This window comes from Trichosurus vulpecula, chromosome X (genome assembly GCF_011100635.1).
Source record: "Trichosurus vulpecula isolate mTriVul1 chromosome X, mTriVul1.pri, whole genome shotgun sequence".
NCBI classification, from domain to species: Eukaryota; Metazoa; Chordata; class Mammalia; order Diprotodontia; family Phalangeridae; genus Trichosurus; species Trichosurus vulpecula.
The window spans coordinates 38,354,287-38,375,630 of record NC_050582.1 but is presented as its reverse complement, the minus strand read 5'-3'; positions in this window follow the sequence as shown (position 1 = coordinate 38,375,630).

Here is a 21,344-nt window from a genome sequence, read left to right as displayed (position 1 = left end):
GCTCCGAGGTGTCTCATGAATAGTCTCACCCGTCCCCTTCATCTGACGTCCCAGAGCAACAGGGCCCATAGTCACACAACTGGTAAGTGTTCATCTTGGGATTCAAACTCAGCTCTTTGAGCTCCCTGTGAATTGATCTCACACTTTGTATTACTTGTGTCTGTATGGTATCCTATCCCTCACTCCCTAGACTAGAAGCTTTTTGAGGACAGGGACCATGTTTTATTCATATTTGGATTTCTCAGTGCCTGGCACAGCGCTGTGCCCATACTAAGCACTTGATAGACATTTGTTGAATAAATGAATAAATATTTACCGAGAAAATTCTGCCACAAGATTGACTTTATACCTAACTCAGATGGCTCTAAGGTAAACTTTATTAAACATGAATTCTCTGTTATTACAAACAAACCGAAGCATAATCACATTCATCTCTTGAGACATATGCATGAACCAACTTTTTGTCAACAGTTACTGTTGGGTAGAAAATTGAAATGCAAACGAGACCTCAGATCACCTCTTCACTGTCTGATCTCTATCCCCTGGGAAAGGACTCACAGTCTAAGATATTGTCTACACTGAAACTCATGTTTTCTTCTTACTTCAAGACCCTAGTGATGCTGAAGGCATCTTATCAGGATACAGTTTAGGTCGGGAGTTTGGTTTAATGCTGGTCCTGTTGCTAACTAGCTGCCAAACTGTGGGCAAATTGCTTAGACTCTCTGGGACTCAGGTTTTCCTCTGGTGCTTGCAGTGTTTTCTTTACAATTTATCTGTGAGGGCAGTTGCATAAATATCATTCCCACTTTATGGAGGACAATACTGAGGCTCTAAGATACAAAGTGAACTGTCCATGGTGGCCTAGCTTGTAAATGATGGCAACAAAGGCCTCCTTCAGGGCACCTGACTCCAAGATCCCAGCTCTCTTTCCATTTATGGCACAATGCCTCTCAGATGACGGGGTTGGACTAATCATTCAGTTCTAACACTCTGTTTGGTACTCTGGTGACTAAATACCAACCCCCTGGGGTTGTCAAAATTCTGTCTCTCTCTACTCCACCTTCAATCTTGTGAAAAAGGACTCATTTAGCTGGGCTTATTCTGAAAGCCATAGGAAGTGGTTTGGAGCTATCAATGGGAATATTACTTGGACATTTTCGTTCTGTGATGAGAAAGCAGACATGTCCACCTAGGATCTTGGATTCCTGAAGAACAATTATACCATCAGTGGGTAAGTTCTCAGAGATACTACTAACCTGAAATGGGCCTGTATCTGTGTTTGGAGGGCTGGCTTCACTTGTAAGTTGTGGTGGCGGTGGTACTGGTAATGGTAGTAGTAGTGGTAGTGGTGGTAGTAGTTGCTCCTAGCATTTATATAGCTCCTACTAAGAGCCAGACACTGTGCCAAACTCTACAAATATAATCTCATGTGATCCCCACAACAACCCTGGGAGGTAGGTGTGATTGTTATCCTCATTTTATAGGTGAGTCAAACGCTGAGTGACTTACCCAGGGTCACGCAGCTGGTACATGACTCCTGGCCCAGAACTCTCTCCAATGCACTACCAAGCTGCCATAAATAATGACTTTCTCCTTAAGAACTCACACAGCATTTTCTTTAGCAACTATCTAATGTACCTAAGATATAATATTGGCTATTGTAGCTATCTGTGTACTTGTCTTTTCCCTTTACTAAGGCTGTGAAGTCTGAGGGCAGGGATGTCTTCTCTAAACTTTGTATCTCCCTAGCACATACCTCTGCTCACAGTAGGTACTTTATGTTTGTTACAATAACTGTACCATATAATGCTTCCCACATCTGTCCATCTTGCTCACAAAGGTGGCATTGGAAGATGTCAAATGCTTTCCTGAAATCCAGAAAGTATGCTAATCTGTCACTGTAGTAACCCCATTAGAAAAGCATGAGGGGATTTTAATAGGAGCTGTTCTTGACGAATCCATGACAGCTCTTAATGAGCCCCTCCCCCTCTTGCTTGAGTTCAGAAACTGTACCTTTACTAATACATCTTTGAATGTTTATAGCAGTAGCAAGCAGGCTCATCAGCCTATAATTGGAAGAATCCAGTTCTATCTTGTGCTCATTAGAATAACCTTGTCTGTCTTGGGTTCTGCAGCACCTCCCTCCTTCTGCACTTGTTTTCCACAGATAAGCAATAAATCAGTCATCATATCACCAGGACCTGGCATGATGATTGGTAATTCTTTTCCATTTACCATCAACATCTCATAGAATCTGGGTAGTAATCCCCTTCCTTCTTTGACTTTATTCTCCTTCTCTTCATGAAGAGCTTGCTTAGCTCTTCAAATTCAACCCCAGTCTTTGCTCATGATCACTCCTGGCCCATCTGTCACCATTCTCAGTTACCTGCTCTTGCTTCTCTCTCATCTGTACACTCATTCAGAAATCTGAGTCAGTCAAAGAGTTTCCTGCATAGTCACATGGTCTCTTTGGACAGCTCCCTCTTTTCCCTCCTTACCAGAACTGTTTGTCATAACATGAAGATAATACAGTGGGTACCAAAGTTAGGATCCCACAAGATCATAATGGGTTATAAGGATGAGCCATATATGAATAACAGCTCATGGAAATAAATATAAAACTCTTTGATCAAATTAAAAAAAACAACTTTGAAATTATGCAGAACAAGGTCTGGTATGTATGTTCTCTCTTACTCAAAAGGCTGAGAGTACGATCCTGGTGACAAACTGTATCTGTTATCTGAGGACAAAGCTAGTTAAGGAGAAAGGGTTCAGAACCAGTAGGCTAGCCACTAGTTGACTGTTTAGTGATGGCACCCTATTTATCAGAGAAAAATGCAACATGGCCCTTGGTCTTCTGCTGTCCCCTTACCCTTCTGCCATGACAGTGGCAGAATGTCAGAGAAAGGGGACAGAAGATGCTAAGAATCATGCAACTTTATATTATCGAGTGATAATCCAGATGAGAGATTTTTGTCCATCAACTAACAGGTGGCTATATAACTCAAAGAAATGACATATATTAGAGTTGAAGTTCCCACTGTACATGAAACCAGAAGATATAAGGAAACTACACATAGGTTAGTGACAGGGTGGCTCAAGGGCTCTCCTTAGAAACACACACAAAAGCATTGGTAGAGTTAAATTTATTACGTGTCTAAAGGCAGAAAGAAACCTCTGGTGGAAAGGAACACATGGACGCACAATTTTCAAATCTTGTCACAGGTGTAAAAATGCAATACATGTTCTCTCATTCCATTTCCCCAACCTTCAAATAAGAATGTGATTCTCCAGGCCATGCTGTGAGAAGGAGTGCTATGATCTGTGCTAGCATCTGCAGCATCTCTCTAAGAGAAGGACACGGTTGGAAACTTCTGGCTTTCCCAAAAAAAATTCCTACCAAGTTTTCACCTATCCTGAATCCCAACAGTGCAGGTCAACACACATACCAGAAGAAGAAAGGAAGGGAAAGAGAAAGGCAAAGAGCCTTACTGTGTACTTGTATTAGGAAGGCAGAGTTTATAATCTCAAAGAGGATCATATACATGTCTGAAAGGTTCGGAACCGCCGGATATAAGAAACTCTCAAAGTAGAAGGCAGAAGAATCAAAACATATATTTAGGCTCCACAGTAACCAACCCATGAACCAGCATCCCCATTTTGACATATTGATCAAAAGCTTCCAGGCCCAATAAGTACGCCTTACAAGAGTAACCAGGAGGCTACAGAGAAGCATGATGGTGTAAAGCAAAATCATGCTTCCCCCTCTATGGTAAAAAGATTACCCATTGGCCTGAAGTCCTTGTTCAGCTTCCTCCCGTAGGTCAGCTGTGCTACTGGCAGCTCCTGCTTCAGCTGTAGCTGTGGCTGTGGCTGTGGCTGTGGCTGTGGCTGTGGCTGTGGCTGTGGCTGTGGCTGTGGCAGCCTCTGGCTCCAACGGAAGCTGTTTTTAACCATCCAGCTTCTGCGGGGGTGTAAGGTACGCCGGGGAAAGCACAGGTTCTTTCAATCTGCTTAAGCAAGGTGAAGGGGTTGACCGGGAAAGCACAGGTTCTTTTGATCAGCTTAAGCAAGGGAAGCAAGGTGAAGGGGCTGACAAGCTTACTCCAGTCCAACATACAAACAGCATTCAGTTCAGGGAAAAAAGCCAAACTAGTCAAGGGCACTTGTTGACTAAGTGCTAAGGAGCCCAGTTTTGGTTGCCAACACAGTACTACATGCTAAGTGCTTTACAAATATTATTTCATTTGATCTGCACAACAGGCATGTGAGGTAGGCGCTATCATCTTCATTTTAAGGATGAGTAAATTGAGAAAGTCAGAAATTAAGTGATTTGCCCAGGGTCATACAACCAGGACATGTCTGGGGTTGGATTTGAATTCAGGTCAGACTTCTCAGACTTCATCTTGATGGCTGAATGGTACTTCTAAGGGGTCAGCCAGACAGTACTCATACACAATGTGTGACCAATCAGATGGCTCAAATATTCTAAGGCAGAGCTTCTTAACCTGTGGATCATGATCCCATATGGGGTTTAAGAAGCACTGTTCTAAGGCAATTCTGCTTGGAATATGCTCAGAGCCCAAGAGGATCATATCACCGATTTTGATAGAACTAAATGCATATAGTTCAAGGAAGTCAAAGATAGAATCTAAGATTCAATATGTACCACAATGTCCATTATAGCACTGCTTGTACTAGCAAAGGATTGGAAATAAAGTGGGTGCCATGGATTGTGGAGTGCCTGACTAAAAGATGGTACATGCAGATAATTGTACTATATAAGAAAGACAAATGACAAATTCAGAGAAACACGGGAGTGTGTGTATGAACTGACAAAGAGTGAAATAATCAGAACCAAAGAACAGTTTCATATAACGACCTCAACCATGTAAATGGACAGAAGAAAGCTGAAATCTCAGTAATCGTGAAACCATGGAAAATCCTGGAGGGCAGATTAAAAACACGCTTCCTTCCTCATAACAAAGAGATGGGCCGGAATGGCACAAGGATATCTGACATGGCATCTTGTCAATGTGGTCATTATATCAGGCATTTTTGCTTCTCTTCCTTTATAACAAGAGAAAGTGTAATCTTGATTTAGGGTTTTTTCTTCCCTCCATCCAGAGGGATGGATGATGACTATGATATAAAGCACCAATAAGATTATTTTTTTAAACTCCTGTGGAATCACAAATTACTTGGTGATGTCTTCTCAAACCATATCCAAATCAGGACAAAATGTATGCTCAGAGAAAGAAATGTATAGCTTATCTAAAGTCTGTGGCATTTCAAAATAATTCTCAGTTATGTCCCAGATCTCGAATATCTCATTATCATTGAAAGAAATATTCTGTTCTGATGTTTTACAGCTACAATCTTAAAGAGCCAGAGGATTACTGTATTTGGCAGTCACATGTTATCTTTTCTTGTCCATGTGAACTCCCCATAACTTATTTGATATAAGTGGAATATCCATAAAAATATACAATCAAGGAAAATGTGACGAATTGAGCCAGAACCATCTACATTGGTGAGATGCTGCATAAGACAGTGGACTAAGAGCCAGCCTTCCAGTCAGGAATACTGGGGTTTGAGTCCTGCTTTGGACATATACTGGGTATTTCACTTAACCCCTCAGCTCCCTAGGCTGCTCTGTTAGGTAAAAGAAGGGATGATCTGAAATGGTAGGAGGAGATTCAACAGCAGTAATTATAATGATAAATAATAGTTGACATGGCAAAACTCCTTAAAGTTTACAAGACACACTAGCTGCATGATTTCAACTGAGTCCCACAATGTCCCAGCGAGAGAGGCACCATTTCTAGCCACATTGTACAGATGAGGAAATAGGCTCAGGGACATTAAGTGACTTGCCCAAGGTCACACAGCTAGAAAGTCTCTGAGGCAGGATTCAAACTCAGATCTTTGGGACCCCCAGTTCAGTGATCTACACACTCTGCCATGTTGTATCATCTGGAAGTCTCTATACTAGTGGAATAAAAGGTCTGAACCACTTTTTACCCTAAGGTTCATTAGCAAACTCGAGTACTTGAATATGGGTGAGCAAACAGATTAGAACCATAAAGCCACTGGACTCTTCAACAGCAATTCAGGTCAATCCTGAGCAAAACTCCACCTACGGCTGGGTTTCGGAAGTATAAGGAACCTGGAGAAGGCCATGAGCTAAGAAAGTTTTTGACATTTTCAAATGCAATACAACTTTAATTAAAAATGTAAAAACCCAAATTTGGCCCACTGGTGATCATTTAACCCCTGCACTATGACAATCTGCTGCTTTGCCGCACAAGTGGTCCAGATCCACTCCCCGGTTCCTTCTCAGAACATATAGAAATAACCATGCATGTCCTGGAAATTCCTTATCAATGAACACTCGTCAGCTCTCAACTCTTTTTCCTCTTTCCCATGCCTGTAGGGAAGAAGAATGATTTTCCCTCTCCACTTTCAAAATTCTCAAATCCTTAACCGCTCCTCATAACTCGGGTAAACCAGAAGAGGGAGAGGGTAGGAGGTCAATGGACAAGAGTGATTAAAAACTTTTGCTCTCCATATCAGAAGCAAGAGGAAGAATATTGAACTCAATGGGCATATCTAGGGAGATTACAATTTTGTGAAACTCATCATACTGACACCGGATTGTAAAGAAATTCTAACTTAGGGCACGGATAAATCTCTGAAGCTTTGTGTCTGAACACAGCCACAACTATGAATGCGTGTAGCTGGGGCAAGTACCACAGAACCACCCTCAATTGATCAGGAAGGGGATGCTGAATCATTGTTTTTTTCCTGGAGACATAGAAACTTTGGAACAATGGACAACCATAGGGCAAGGATGCAAGGGTACTGGGGAAGAGTTTACCCCACTGTCCTAAAACTGTAAGTATGGCACATATCCTCTGAACTCAGCACCTGGGGCTATAACTTTTGCTGCCCCATCCTAGACACTGGTCTGGATCAAACACTCAAAGGATCATAGATGTATAATTCCCCCATCAGATTGTGAGCTCCTTGAGGGCCGGGACTGTCTTTTGTCTTTTTTATATCCCCAGAGCTTAGCACAGTGCTTGGCACATAGTAAGTAGGTGCTTAATAAATGTTTATTGACTAATTATAGCTAGAATGGATCATAGAGGCCATTGAGTCTAAATCTTTCATTTGTCAGAGATGGAAACTAGGGCCCAGAGTAGTTATCCAATTTAGAAGGCTAGAACTGAAAGCAGAATTCCAACCCAAGTGTGACTCCAAAGTCGCTCCATGTAGTCTCTCATTCCTTCATTTACCCCTATTCCGTGCTTTACCATAAATGCGCTGTCCCCACCCTGTTGATTCGAAGCTGTATTTGGAAGCCTTGACTCCCCTATACATCTTTCCCCATCTCTTTTCCATCAACCTTCTCCCAGATGAACCTGTTTATGACTCAGAGCCAGTGGCATGACAGAGTGCTAGGAGATGGTCTGAGCAGAAAGTTAATTCTCTATTACAGATTTGGGGTGGGGTGGGAGGGGTTTATGGGAACCAAAAGCCTTTTTGATTTCATGACTGAAAAATATTCCTAGCCATTCTACATCTTTTGTGAGCATTATTAAAATTGTGCCGATGTTTTTTCCATTTAAATACACAATAGATCAACTCTGTGAGGAATTTCATCTACCAACACAAATGGCAAACCATCTGTGACTTAGCACCTACGTCCTAGGGAGTCACTTGAGGTGAAGAGAAGTGACTTGGTTGAGGTTATATAAATAGTAAATGGGAAAGGTAGGAGTTGAACTCAGGTCTTTCTGTTGCTAGGTCTAGCATCCTATACATTAAGCTTCATTTCCCCTACGTTCTTTTCAAAGCCAAATCACATACCAGAGGATCCCATATCTAATTTTGTAAAAAGTGTCAAGTAGTTATCAGTTTGTGAAACAAACCAAATTTCAATCCAACAAATGTTTTTTTTTTTTTTAAATGCCCACTATGATCCTAGAACTAGGGCTGGAAGGGAATTTGGAGAACAACTAATCCAACCCCAATTTTGCAGATGAGGAAACTGAGGCTATGATAAATGAAGTGATTGGCTCAAGGTCACACAGGCAGTCCCAGCTCAGATTTAAACCCAAATCCTAGCTTCTTTCTGTTGTGTACTAGGTGCTAATTATCCTTTGGGAATGTGGCCAGTTTGGAAAGAGATTCACTCATGGGGGTGAGGGGTTTAGAATCTGGAGAAAGGTGAGGCACAGGTGGAATTTATTATCCCTGACATTTTAAAGGCTATTTCTTTTAAAGCTACCTTTTAAAACCATCCTTCCATGTACATTGCACATTTCAAGGCCTAACTCAGTAACAGGCTCACAGAGGCCTTCCCTTTGGCTTTTCTGTACTTTGGACAGACAGCCAGGATGACACCCATCATCTCAAAACTACTGGTACAGTTCTAAAACTAACACTTGTCTCATTTCTCTATAGTAAAGTATTAGGTCTTTGTAGAACCTTAAGCAGTCAGTAACATTTATTTAATGCCACTGATACCTCCACAAAGAACTAGGCCTGGCTTTATGAACTAGGCCCACTACTGGAAAGACTTGAGCACTCAAGTTCATCACTAGGGGCATGTGGGACTCATGGCAAAATGACACGGTGAGCAAAATGACACAAGAGCAAAAAGGTAGGAGGGATGAATGAGGCAGCAGGAAAGGGAGCCCTGCTGTCCACTTGGACTTAGCTGCTTGGTGATGGTGGTGGGTTCTGGTTAGTAGGATGAGAGACTCAAGTCTCAGGATTCAATTTGTGTTGTTTTTTGGCATCAGCTAGTAACTCATCTGCCCACTTCTCCCCTTCCCAGGGTGAGCAACTTCAGCAGGTCAAGGTTCAGGGGAATTCCAAGTCAGTTAGATTTGCTCTACCTTAGGGCTGCAGATATGGGCCCACCGGCTGTTGGAGGACAGGCAAACTATTACGGTGTTGATGTTACCATGACTTAATACAACAATTCTGGAAAGCAGTTATGCCAAGTGACAAAAACATCCATGTCCTTTAACCTATAGATCCCATTGTAACATATACCCCAAGGACGTCAAAGTCAGAAAGAAAGTTCCTATGCACACCAAAATATTCATAGCATCACTTTTTGTTTTGGAAAGAAAGAATGTGCCTATTAATTGGATAATGGTTAAAGAGACTGTGGTACATGAATATAACAGAAGATTGCTATGCTGGAACAAAAAAAAGACGGATTCAGAGATACAGTGGAAGACTTATGTGAACTGAGTCATAGTGGAGTAATGAGAACCAGGAAAATAATACACACAGTGACTAGGATAATGTAAAAATAAAGGGAAAAAATGAAACTGATCTCTGTGTAATTATAATGACTAAGAAGTATGCCCAAGGAGTAGAGCTGAGGAAACATCTCCCTCTTTTTTTCGCAGAGTTGGAGAAACTAGGGGTTTGGATATTGCTTACACTGTCAGACTTGGTCAATGTTTTGGTTAATTTTGTTGAATTTTTTTCCTTTCTTTTGAAAGTTTTTCACAAGGGATGGGACACTAGGTAGGGGAAGGGTGAGAGACATACTTGGAAATCAACAAGCATTTATTAAAAACCTACTATGTTGCCAGACACTGCTAGGTGCTTTTATACACACATACACATACACACACATTTACTACTCAAATGAAGCTTGCCTTCAGATGAGGTGGATATAAAAACAAAAGATGTCAATAAAATAGGATTTTTAAAACCTGTGTAGCAGTTGGCTATTTTGTGATGGTGAGCTAATTATCACCATCCTCCAGCTCCCTTGGGGGTTTTGGGGGAATTCAGTGTTAAAACACCTTTCATGGTCACTTTTTAGAATCCTCTGGGGATGCTTCCTGAATCTCACTGCCTTGATTTTGCCATTTTCTTCTCTTCTGAAAGAAAGATCGACTCTTTGTTATTTCTTTCCATAGTCAAGTCCTTTGGTAAAGAACCACAGAATTCTGCAAGGAATTTCACTTGCAGGTTCTATAGCCAATGATAATTTTCCCTCAAGGTTCTCTTCTTCCCTAATGGTAAAATAATGATCTTTCATTCATGTCTACCATTAAAGATAAGAATCAACAATCAATTTCTAAACTCCAACTCACTTAATTGGGCTTTTTTTTCCAAATAGGAACATGGTAAGTTATCAGATAACTCAAATTCAAGACAAGTAGATGTGGTCTAACTATTCTGTCTAAAATACAGTCATTGATTTTTTGAAAACATAATAATTTTCCCAGCCTTGTTAATTAAAATCATTAATGAAAGGTGACTGAGTACCAATAAATTTTCACTGGCTCCCCAATGAATGGTCGACTCTGAAGTCTCATTTTCATTTTAATGTATTTATCAGGATGAATCTTATTGAGTAGATGAAATTAACAAAATGCAACATTACACTTATTGACCTTGGTCTTGCTTTTGATATTGCTAGAAGATGAAGATTTTCACTTGGGTAAATGACTGATTAATTTCAACATGCTGAGGAAATAACACTTTATCTTACTTCAGATACACGCAGTTGTCACTCCTTTGTTCACTTCACTTGAACAAATTCACATTCTCTGAAACTGTCTTGCCTTTCCTGTCTTTTCCAGTATTGGCATGAGAATTAGTGCTTTCCATATATAGAGCGCTTTCACGTTTACAAAGCCCGTTCACACACAGTATTTGAGGATTGTCACAACAATCAAGTGAGTTAAGGTAACTATTTCTCCTTTATAAGAGGAAGAAATGGTTCTGAATTCCTGTTTCTTAGATCTGTGCAAGATCACAGTAATACTAAGTAGATGGCAGAGCTAGGGTTCAAATGCTGATTGTCTGACTTTGAGTTCCCTTAAAAAGTTTTACTGATATCTTAAAAAAGAGACAGTTCTTAATTTTTCACCTCCCCACAGATCCTTTGCTTGTCACAAAGAAAAATAATTAAGTAAAACCAAGTGACACAGTGACTTGCATCCAATGGTACATGTGACATTGACATTCTTAGCCCCAACACCTGCCTTTCTCTGATTGTGGCTGCCTTTTAGGGTTGTTTGCAAATGCAAATACTATTATAGATGTGCAGTGTTGAGTGTTATAACCCCACCATACTACACGCCCTGTCCTGATCACACTCATCCTACAAAGCTGACTTACTACCAGTTTCTGGCTAATCAATGCTGTCTTCTGCTCTCATCTTGGAGGAGTAGAAAACATGCACGTGAGTCTGTAAGCAACTGGGCTCATAGCTGTCTACTTTCAGAGGGAATCCCAGTCTGGTGAGGAGAAAACTGGACCAAACCTTGAAAGAGAATAAACACAACATTCTTGTTCACATTCTCACTTGAAGGCCTAGAAAATGCTTTCTTTGCAACATCCTTGGGATTTAGGGAGGGAAAGCATTTTTAATACTATAGGGGAACTAGGACTCTGGAAGATTAAGGAACTTGCCCAGTCACATGACTAAGGGTCAGAGGCAGAATTCCAACCCAGATCTCTGACTCTAGGTACAGTGCTCTGGCTACCACACTAGGCTACCTCTCAACAGGTCAGGAAAGGGATAATCTCAATGGGGATTACAGGGATGTAAAGGAAAACCAACTGAGAAAGCCTTCAGAAGTCTGATCAATGAAACATTTAATTGACCTTTTGAGGCTGAATCATGATGGCAAAGAGCCACCTTCCCACCTATGAGCAAAGAGATGATGGACAAAAGGCATGGAATGAGGTATATACACTGTCAGGCCTGGCTGATGGGTTGATTTATTTGGCTTAAATCTACTCTGTTACAGGAGAGAGTTCTGTAGAGGTGGGTAGTTATTGAGAAGTAACAGCAATATTAAAGAAAAGCATCAATAAAACATTGTGGAAAAATAAAATTAAATTTTTAAAAAGGTCACAGTTGGCACTCTCATTTTTATTGTGAGATGCAGAAAATGTTTTCAGCAAACACGGTATTCTAAATAAGATGAAAACATATGAGATGCCTTCATTTTTCAGTTTCTGTTTTTTAACCCTAAGTCAGTGATGTCTTTTGGGAAGAAGTATTAATATTCTTTTTCTTGAAAACATCCTTAATGAAGTCCAAGTAAAGGCTTCAAGCCAGTTCATTTTTTTTTGCTCTTAAGGCTTCCCGGTTCCACTAATGACATCCTGCTCCGAGAGAATTAAAAGCAAATCATCAGATAATTTTATCTGTGAACATGAAGCTATTTTCTTTCAGTATTCAAATCCGTTTGAAATCATCTTCCCTTTAGCTCTTAATTTCTTATTAAGTGTGTTTTTGGTACAAGCCTGAAATCACCATTTAATTACCACAGATGGCTCTGCCTTGATCACATTTTTTTCATTTTTCCCAGCTAAGTCTTACCCTGGATCTTGCTCCAAGCAAGCTTTCTGTTGTGCTGGAGCTGAAATCCCGAAAAATGGAAAAGCAAACATTGTTTACTCAATAAAACTGTGTGCAAGGGGCTTTTTTCCCCCATTTGCCTTTTTTTCTTTCATAGTAATTCTTCAGAGAATCTTTTATATAAGGGTGCTTTGAGGTCTTCAGTTCTTCCTCATTCTGTATGCCTGCTTTTCCACCCACTCCCCACTCCCCACCCCCTGAAATGTGTCTGAATTGTCCTGATGGCCTGGTCGTCATCGCTATTAAAGTGAAGTGGAAGATTGGAGGTAATTATCTAGATTATTGAAAGAAAGACATAGTCATCTGGATGTTTCTGCCAGAAGGACTCAGTGCTTGAGTGATGGAAAATCTTGCCTCAGCTTGCCCCCCTCTGTCCTCATGTTGTAAACCTGCAACAGAGAAAAAAGAAGGAAAAAGAGGCATTTTGAGAAACTGCTATTTGCTCCCAGCACAGGTTAGGATGGAAAGTAGGGTGCCATCTAGGTGAAGGAACCAGAATGATCCAGCCAGTATGAGTCTGAGGCAGGACTCTAATCTAGGTTTCCTGACTCTGGGTCTAGGGCTCTAACCATTATACTGGGCTTTCTCTCAAAAGATTATGAAAGGTAGAACAGTTTCTAGGGTGGTTATAATGATCTAAAGAAAAACAGCACTGAAAGCTTAAAGGGCCCTCAGAGGCTCTCTCATCTAAACACCTTCACTGGACAAAAGAAGGAGAAAGACAGCTGGCCTTGGAAACACTGTATCACCAGTTCAAGTCCCACTTTGGACACAGAACAGCTGTACTGGGCCTGGAGTTGTCTTCATGTGTTCAAATCTGGCCTTGGACACTTCCTAGCTGGGTGACCCTGGCCAAGTCACGTCACCCTGTTTGCTTCAGTTTCCTTATCTGTAAAATGACCTGGAGAAGGAAATGGCAAACTGCTCCAGGATCTTTGCCAAGGAAACCCTAAACAGGGTCATGGAGAGTTGGACAGGATTGAAAAAAAAAGATAGAATGACTGAAATTTCCCTCTTAGCACCAGATTGAGGATCCTAGTAGGCACCTGATAAATGTTTGCTGGACTGGATTGAAATATAAGTTGTTTAATAATTGACAACCACTTGATGCTTGTTACAAAATCAGAGATGAGGTCCTTTGGTCTATATTTTCTTCTCTCAAATTGAACCCTACCCATCAGTCCCATCAGACCCATTGGGACTCCTGACTCCTTCTGAAATCCCCACATCTAACCCTAACCAGCCTACCTCGAAGAACAGAATTTGTGGATCAGTTGCACAGGTTAGGGATTTTTCTAAGAATCTCTATGTGGATGAAATGACAAATTTGGCTCTGGTCCCTCATTAACAAAACAATGTGGAAAATACCTATGTCTTAGGAATTTGGGGAGGTTTCAACAAGACCACTGAAAAAAAGACCATTTGCTTGGCCAAATTTAGAGTTCTACCTAATGTCAGGAACAAACAGTGCAAGGCACAGTGCGAGGCACACAGCAGACACTTAGCAAATGTTTCTTGACTGAGTGACTAAGGTAAGTGCCTTGCCCATGGTCACCTACCAGGAGATCCAGTAGTAGAAGCTGGGTAGCTGGTTCCATAGTCATTGCTTTGTTTTACAGCACCACCAACCACAGAGCTGGAGGAAACTGTGAAGGGCATTTAGTCCAACCTTTTCACTTGACAGAAGGGAAAACTGAGGTCTGAAAGCAGGGCAGTGACTTGTCTAAGGTCACACTAACAAGTTAGGAGCTAAGCCAAAACTAGAACCTAGCATTTAGAGGTGTCCGCCTACTGTGGTTTATTCCAGACTTTCCCTGTCTCCATTCAAAGGATTGTTTGATGTTTTAGGTATATAAACAATTTTCAGTCTTTGATCCTTACTCTGAAAGCTCCTTGAAGGGAAGATTTTTATCTAATTTCAGAAGGGAAATGCCCCTTTTGAAGGACTGATACATCAGTATCAGATATATAGACAATTTTCAGTCTGATTCTTAGCCTGCAAGCTGCTTAAAGGGAAAGCCTTTGTCTAATCTTGCCTATGGCCCCCTAAGAACTGAACACGACACAAGGAATCTTGAATGAAGGCTTGCTGAATGACAGGTAGATTATTCCAACTCACAAATAATGGAGAAAACATATAAATTAGGCATCAATTTGGAGAACTGATTTTAAAATGCTGTTTAAATTAATCCATGAAACCGTAAACATGGGTAAACATAGAAATTTTCGTGTGATTAAAAATAATTAAAAGCACTGGAGAAATCTGAACAACATGAGAGCAGAGAAAATGCAGAAGGGGAGAGCGTGGCATATGTAGATGTCTTCAGACTTCTAGCCCAAATAGACTTTAGGGATTGCCAGATTCAAACTTCTCCTTTTGAAAGGATACAAAATTACGCCTGGAGAAGGGAAAGGCTTTACTCTTTAGAGAAGAGTCATAAGTGACTTGAGAGGCATCCTTGCACAGTAGATAGTCTGCAGAACTTGAAGCCTGGAAGACCTGGGTTTAAATCATTCCTCAGACCCTAAAACAAGAGGTTTAGACTTGATCAGGGATCTTAACCTGGGCTTCATGAATTGGTTTTTAAAGAAATATTCTTGTAAACCTATTTCAGTAAAAAAATGGTTTCCTCTGTAGTGCTGGATTTTATAACCTTATATATTGAAAAATGTCATTCTGAGAAGAGGTCCATAGGCTCTCTTAGATTGACAGAGGAGTCCAGGGTACAGAAAAGCTTAAGAAATCTTGACCTACCTAGTCTAAACCTCAATCAATCAAGCAACAAGCAGAGTCTATTGTGTGCTAAGTAGTGAGGAGACAAGCCCATGGGATCAAAGTCCTTCAACAAAAGGAGCTGGAATCCAAGGACCCAAATTCAAAACCCACTTCTGTCTTTGGTGATGTGAGCTCAGGCAATCCACTTTGCCTGTAAAGAGCCCAGGTTCCCTCATCTATAAAACAAAAGACTCAGCCTTCAAGGGTGTTCCAGATCCATGAGCATTCCAAATCCAGGAGCATTACAGATTGTTTCCAGGTCTGTCTCTGTTACGATCTGGAAGTCAGTATCACCGGCTGAAATTGTCACTCATTTTCATCCTCGGGGAGGAGGTTTACAGTAGTGGAAAAGAAGGAAAGGAGGAGAGCACCTCAATAGTTCACCCCCATTTCCTAAATAGCAGGATCCTACAAGTTAGTAGGAATTTCCTGAGGGTCTCAATCAAGAATGACACCCAGACCCCCATCCTTCCATTTCTACTTCTATTTGCTCCTCAGGTTGACTGGGTGAGAGGAGAACCCAGGTATCCAAAGCCTAATTTTTATTCTATCTGCCTCACTGGCATGAAACAGAAAAAAACACTCAGAGATACAACCTAAATGTGAAATTAGCATGCTCTTATGCCTGATCCTAAGTACATGATTACCCATCTCTGTTAAAAGGACATATTAATGAGCGTGACCCTTTGTACAAAGAGCCTCACGAGGCACTTGAGATGGTCCAGCTCTGCCAGAGACTGAGAAGGTTAAATTACCGATCATCAGACATAATTCCCTCATTGCCAGAGAAACTGTATAACCTTTTGTGAATCATGAGGCTGTCACTCTTTCATATAGAAATGCTTTAGAGAAACTACTTGCCAAAGAAATCTTCTCCTCTCCAAGTTCTGGGTACAAACTTGCTTCCCTAATGCTGATGCTCCTTTTTCCAAAAGAACAAAAAAACTCACATGATTGATCCCTTGTATATGGGGTTTGTGGGAGATGATCCTTGCTTTCCCCATCTGTAAAATGAGGCTACTGTTTCCACAACCTACCTTGCAGGGTTAAAGTGAGGAAAGAGCTTCGAAAATCTGAGAGCAAGGTTTTGTCATATTTGGGGCTTGTTTCCTGAACCCTTTTGGAAGTCTGGTGAAGCCCAAGGGTCCTGTCTCACAATATTTAAACACATAGTATTACACGGGAAAGTAATAATACTGAAATAGTTATAAAAATAGATGAGAAAAGCAGTTCAGAGATCCCAGGTTAAGTACTTTTTTCCCAAAGCAACACAGAAATGGGAGGGGATTGAGATAATTTAAAATCATAGAATTATTACTTTTCTAACACATATTAATATATAATCATTTTATCTATATATCACAAATATTTTCTAATATATAAATATATAATTTTCTATACACATATAAAATAAATACTATTTTTCTAATATATAATTCTTTTTCTATACACATATAAAATATTACTTTTCTAAAATCTCTAATTATGTTTCTCTATATATGAAATAAATATTTTAAATACATAATTGCTTTGCTATGCATATATAAAATATTATTTTTCAAGTATATAATTCTTTTTCTACACATATATAAACTAAACATAATTTTCTAATATATTAATATATATTTTCTATACATATATAATATTAATTTTTTCTAATCTCTATAAAATATAGAGGCTGAGATGGCATAGGATAAAGAGCTAGCCTTCAAGACCTAACAAACACATTCCAACCTCATCTCTGACACATACTGGCTGTGAGACCCTGGGCAAGTCCAGCATGCCAGGCCATGCTCTGAGGCTTTTAGTTGCCAGGCTCCAGATGTTCTTCACCAATGAAACCACAGGCATGGACCCTGCACCTCTCTGAAGTATCATTACTGCTCAGGTACATTCTGTCTAATGGTGAGTCAAATGACAGTTTATATGAACAAATATCATGGCTTTAGTGCTGGATAAAAATGCTCTGGACATCTGCGTATCACCATGGTTTTCTTCACTATACAGATTCTAAAGAGACAATTTAGGTTTGCAACAGTGAAAGAACATTCAGCTTTGGTTTCTACATTGCTTTGAAGGGCTTATAAGGTATATTCTGAAGCTGATTCACAAAATCGCCCTGTAAGGTACAAAGTACAAGTGTGATTATCATACCTACTTTACAACTGAGGTAACAGAGGTTCATAGATGTTAAATGACTTTGCCAAGGTCACTCACTAATCTCCAATGAAAACCATTCAAACCCATCTTGCTCTTGACTCTAGACCCTGCGGTCATAAAGTTATCTTATGCTGCCCCCTCAATTCTTAGTCTAAGGGCAACTAGATGGTAGTGGATAGAGTGTGAGCCCTAGAGTCAGAAGGACCTGAGTTCGAATCCACTCTGAGAAACTTACTAGCTATGTGACCCTGTGCAAATCACTTAACCCTACCCTGTTTGCCTCAGTTTCCTCATCTGTAAAATGAGCTGGAGAAGGAAATGGCAAATTACTCCCATATCTCTGCCAAGAAAACCCCAAATGGGGTCACAGAAAGTCAGACATGACTGAAAACAACTAAACAACAACAATTCTTAGTCTATTGCATGAAGAATTAGAAGTAACTCTGTCTAAACCTTAGCCTGACAAGGATTTCCCCCTACTTGGGCTTCTATTTCCTCCACTTTAAAATTAATGGTTTAGACTAGGTAATACATACAATCCCTACTTATATAAGTCCTGTACAATAAGCCCTGTAAACAGAAACAGTAAAGTAAGAGAAATTCAGTAGTGTATGAGGAGGGTGGGTCCAGGTGGGGTAACAGAGTAGCACTCTGGGAACCACTGAGAAGCATGAGGCCATTGATCATGTAGGCAACAAGGTAGAGATGGGGGTGCAGCAAAGGGGGTGGGAAAGGTGAATACATACTTCACTAACTCCACTATAAATCCGACTCACCAACCTCACCCCAAACATCATTTACCCTGGCAAAGTAATATTTAAAAGAGAAAAATCCATTTTGAAAAAGAGGAAGACAGCAAGGAAAAAAAAAGCAAATTCAATAAAAAGAATTTAACATATCCCCTCCCTTCCTAAATAATCAGCTTTTTGGCCCAAATTTGACTTTGTTTTGTTTTCAGGGTAGTTTACAGAGAACAGGCAAGGTCCTACAGATTTTGGAAAGTGCAAATGTTATTTCAATTTTCAAAAAAGCAAAGAGAATGGAATTTGCAAAATACCAGACTAATGAGCTTGACTTCAATTCCCGGCAAAATTCCAGAATATATTATTAAAGGGATCATTAGAAAACAACTAGGGAAGAAATGAGAGATCACAAAGGGCTAGCACGACTTCATTAAGAAGGCTTGTCTTAAAATAACTTAAAGCAATAGAACTTGTGGCAAGGTAGCTGAGTGAGATGTTATATGGAAGCCCAGATTCATCTCATTATCTCAAAACAGACAAGGGGGAGGGCAACAAAAGAGTGGTAAAATAATGCAGAAAAAATCTCCAGAAGGGAATAATCTGTAATAAGTACAATTAGAACCCAAGAAAAGAGAATGGAATCGCCATAAATAATGCCACCATGCTTAACAATTATAATGAAAGAATTGAAAGAAGAGATAAGGATTGAAATTAGAATTTTTTTCCATGGAAAGCTCAAAAGAAGGATTGATGGCTCAGGAGAGAAAACAGAAAACTTCAACAACACAGTGCTTATCTTGAAACAGATCATGGAGGCAGAGCTAAGATGGCAGAGAAAAGGCAGGGATTCACCTGAGCCCTCTCAAATTCCCATCCAAGATACTTTAAATTTTAAAATTCATAATGAATTCTGCAGTGATAGAACCCAAGAATGAGGTGAAACAATTTTCCAGGACAACTTAGAAGGTCATCAGGAAAGCTTTGTCTCACTGAGGTGAGAGCAGAGCCACCCTGACCTGATAGAGGCTGTGCCCCCATGACCTGCCCTCCTTCCCCAGTCACCCACAGTCAGGCCCCTGGCACCTGCTTTGTTTTGGAGCTCTCAGCCCACAGACAGTAAGGGAGTCAGACAAGTGGTCAAAAAGAAATTACAGAAGTCCCTTTGCTGGAAATGAAGATCCAGGCCCCAGTCTCAGGGTGAGGAGGAGCACTAGCACAGCAGATCTTGTGGCTGCAGGGGAGAGAGACCTTGGTCACAGTTCCAGGGTGGAGAAGAGTGCTTTTGGTTGCTCACAGACCACAGCACAGGCCAACAGAGTAGTAAACACACCTCCCCTTATATCATACCACCTTGGAATAACTAAAAACTTACAGTGCCCCAGGACTAGCTCTGAAAACAGCTGCACAAAAACCCTAAAGCTTGTGATAGTGCCCTGTCCACTCTGGAAGCAGACCCCCACTTTAGCATAGAGTTAAAAGTGAAAAATAAGCTGGAAAAATGAGTAAGCAGCAGAAAAAAAATCCTGACTTTGGAAAGTTACTATGGAGACAGGGAAGACCAAAATACAACTCAGAAGAAACGTCAAAACCACCACATGAAAAGCTTCAAAGAAAAATATGAAATGGTGTCAGGCCAAAAAAGAATTCTTGGAAGGGCTCAAAAAGGATTTTCAAAATCAAATAATAGAGGGAGAGAAAAAAATTGGGAAAAGAAATGAGAGTGATACAAGAAAATCATGAAAAAAAGACTCAACAGCTTGGTAAAGGAGGCACAAAAAATACTGAAGAAAATAACCGCTTAAAAATCAGAATAGGCCAAATGGTAAAAGAAGCCTAAAAATTCATTGACATGAACAACTTCTTTTTTTAAAATTAAATTTTTAATTTTTAGTTTACAACACTCAGTTCTGCAAGATTTTGAGTTCCAGATTTTCTTCCCCCTTCCCCTCCTCCCCAAGACAGCATGGAATCCAATATATCTTTTACATATAACTTTGCATTAAACTTATTTACAGAATAGTCAAGAACAACTTCTTAATGGAAAAGGATACAAAAATTCACTTATGAGTACTCCTTAAATAGTAGAATTAGCCTAATGGAAAAGGAGGTACAAAAGCTTACTGAAAAAAAATTCTTAAAAATTAGAATTGATCAAATGGAAGCTAATGATTCCATGAGACATCAAGAAATGAATCAAAAGAATGAAAAAATACAATAAAATGTGAGGTATCTCATTGGAAAAACAACTGACCTGGAAAATAGATGCAAGAGAGATAATTTAAGAATTATTGGACTCCCTGAAAGCCATGATCAAAAAAGAGCCTAGACAAGATCCTTCAAGAAATTATCAAGGGAAACTGCCCTTATTTTCTAGAACCAGAAGGTAAAATAGAAACCAAAAGAATCTACCCATCACCTTCTGAAAGACATCCCAAAATGAAAACTTCCAGGAATATTATAGCCAAATTCCAGAGCTCTCAGGTCAAATAGAAAAATATTGCAAGCAGCCAGAAAGAAATGATTCAAAATTTGTGGAGCCACAGTAAGGATCATCCAAGATTTAGCAGCTTTTAACATTAAAGGATCAGAGGGCTTGGAATATGATACTCCAGAGGGCAAAAGAGCTAGGATTACAACCAAGAATCTCATACCCAGCAAAAATGAGTATAATCCTTCAAGAGAGAAAAATCCAATGAAAAAGAAGACTTTCAAGCATTCCTGATGAAAAAAATCAGAGCTGAACAGAAAATTTGACTTTCAAATACAAGAATCAAGAGAAGCACGAAAAGGTAACCAGGAGAGAGAAATCATAAAGGATTCAATAAGGTTAAACTGTTTACAAGTCTACGTGAGATGATACCTGTATAACTTTTAAGAACTTTATTATTATTAAGGCAATTAGAAGGAACATATATGTCTATACAAAGTGCATGGGTGTGAAATGAATACAATGGGATGACTACCTAAAAATAAAATTAAGGGGTAAGAAGGAGGAATGAAGTGGGAGATTATCTCACATAAAAGAAGATGAAAGAGCTTTTACAGTGGAGGGGAACAGAATTGACTCAAAGAGGGAAAATATACACATTAAATTGGGTATAAAAATCTATGCTACCCTACAAGAAAGTAGGAGGGAAAGGGGATAAGAGAGTGAGGGCTGATGGAAAGAAGGGCAGATTGGGGGAGGTGGTAGTCAGAAACAAAACACTTTTGAAGATGGACAGAGTAAAATAAGAAAATAAGATAA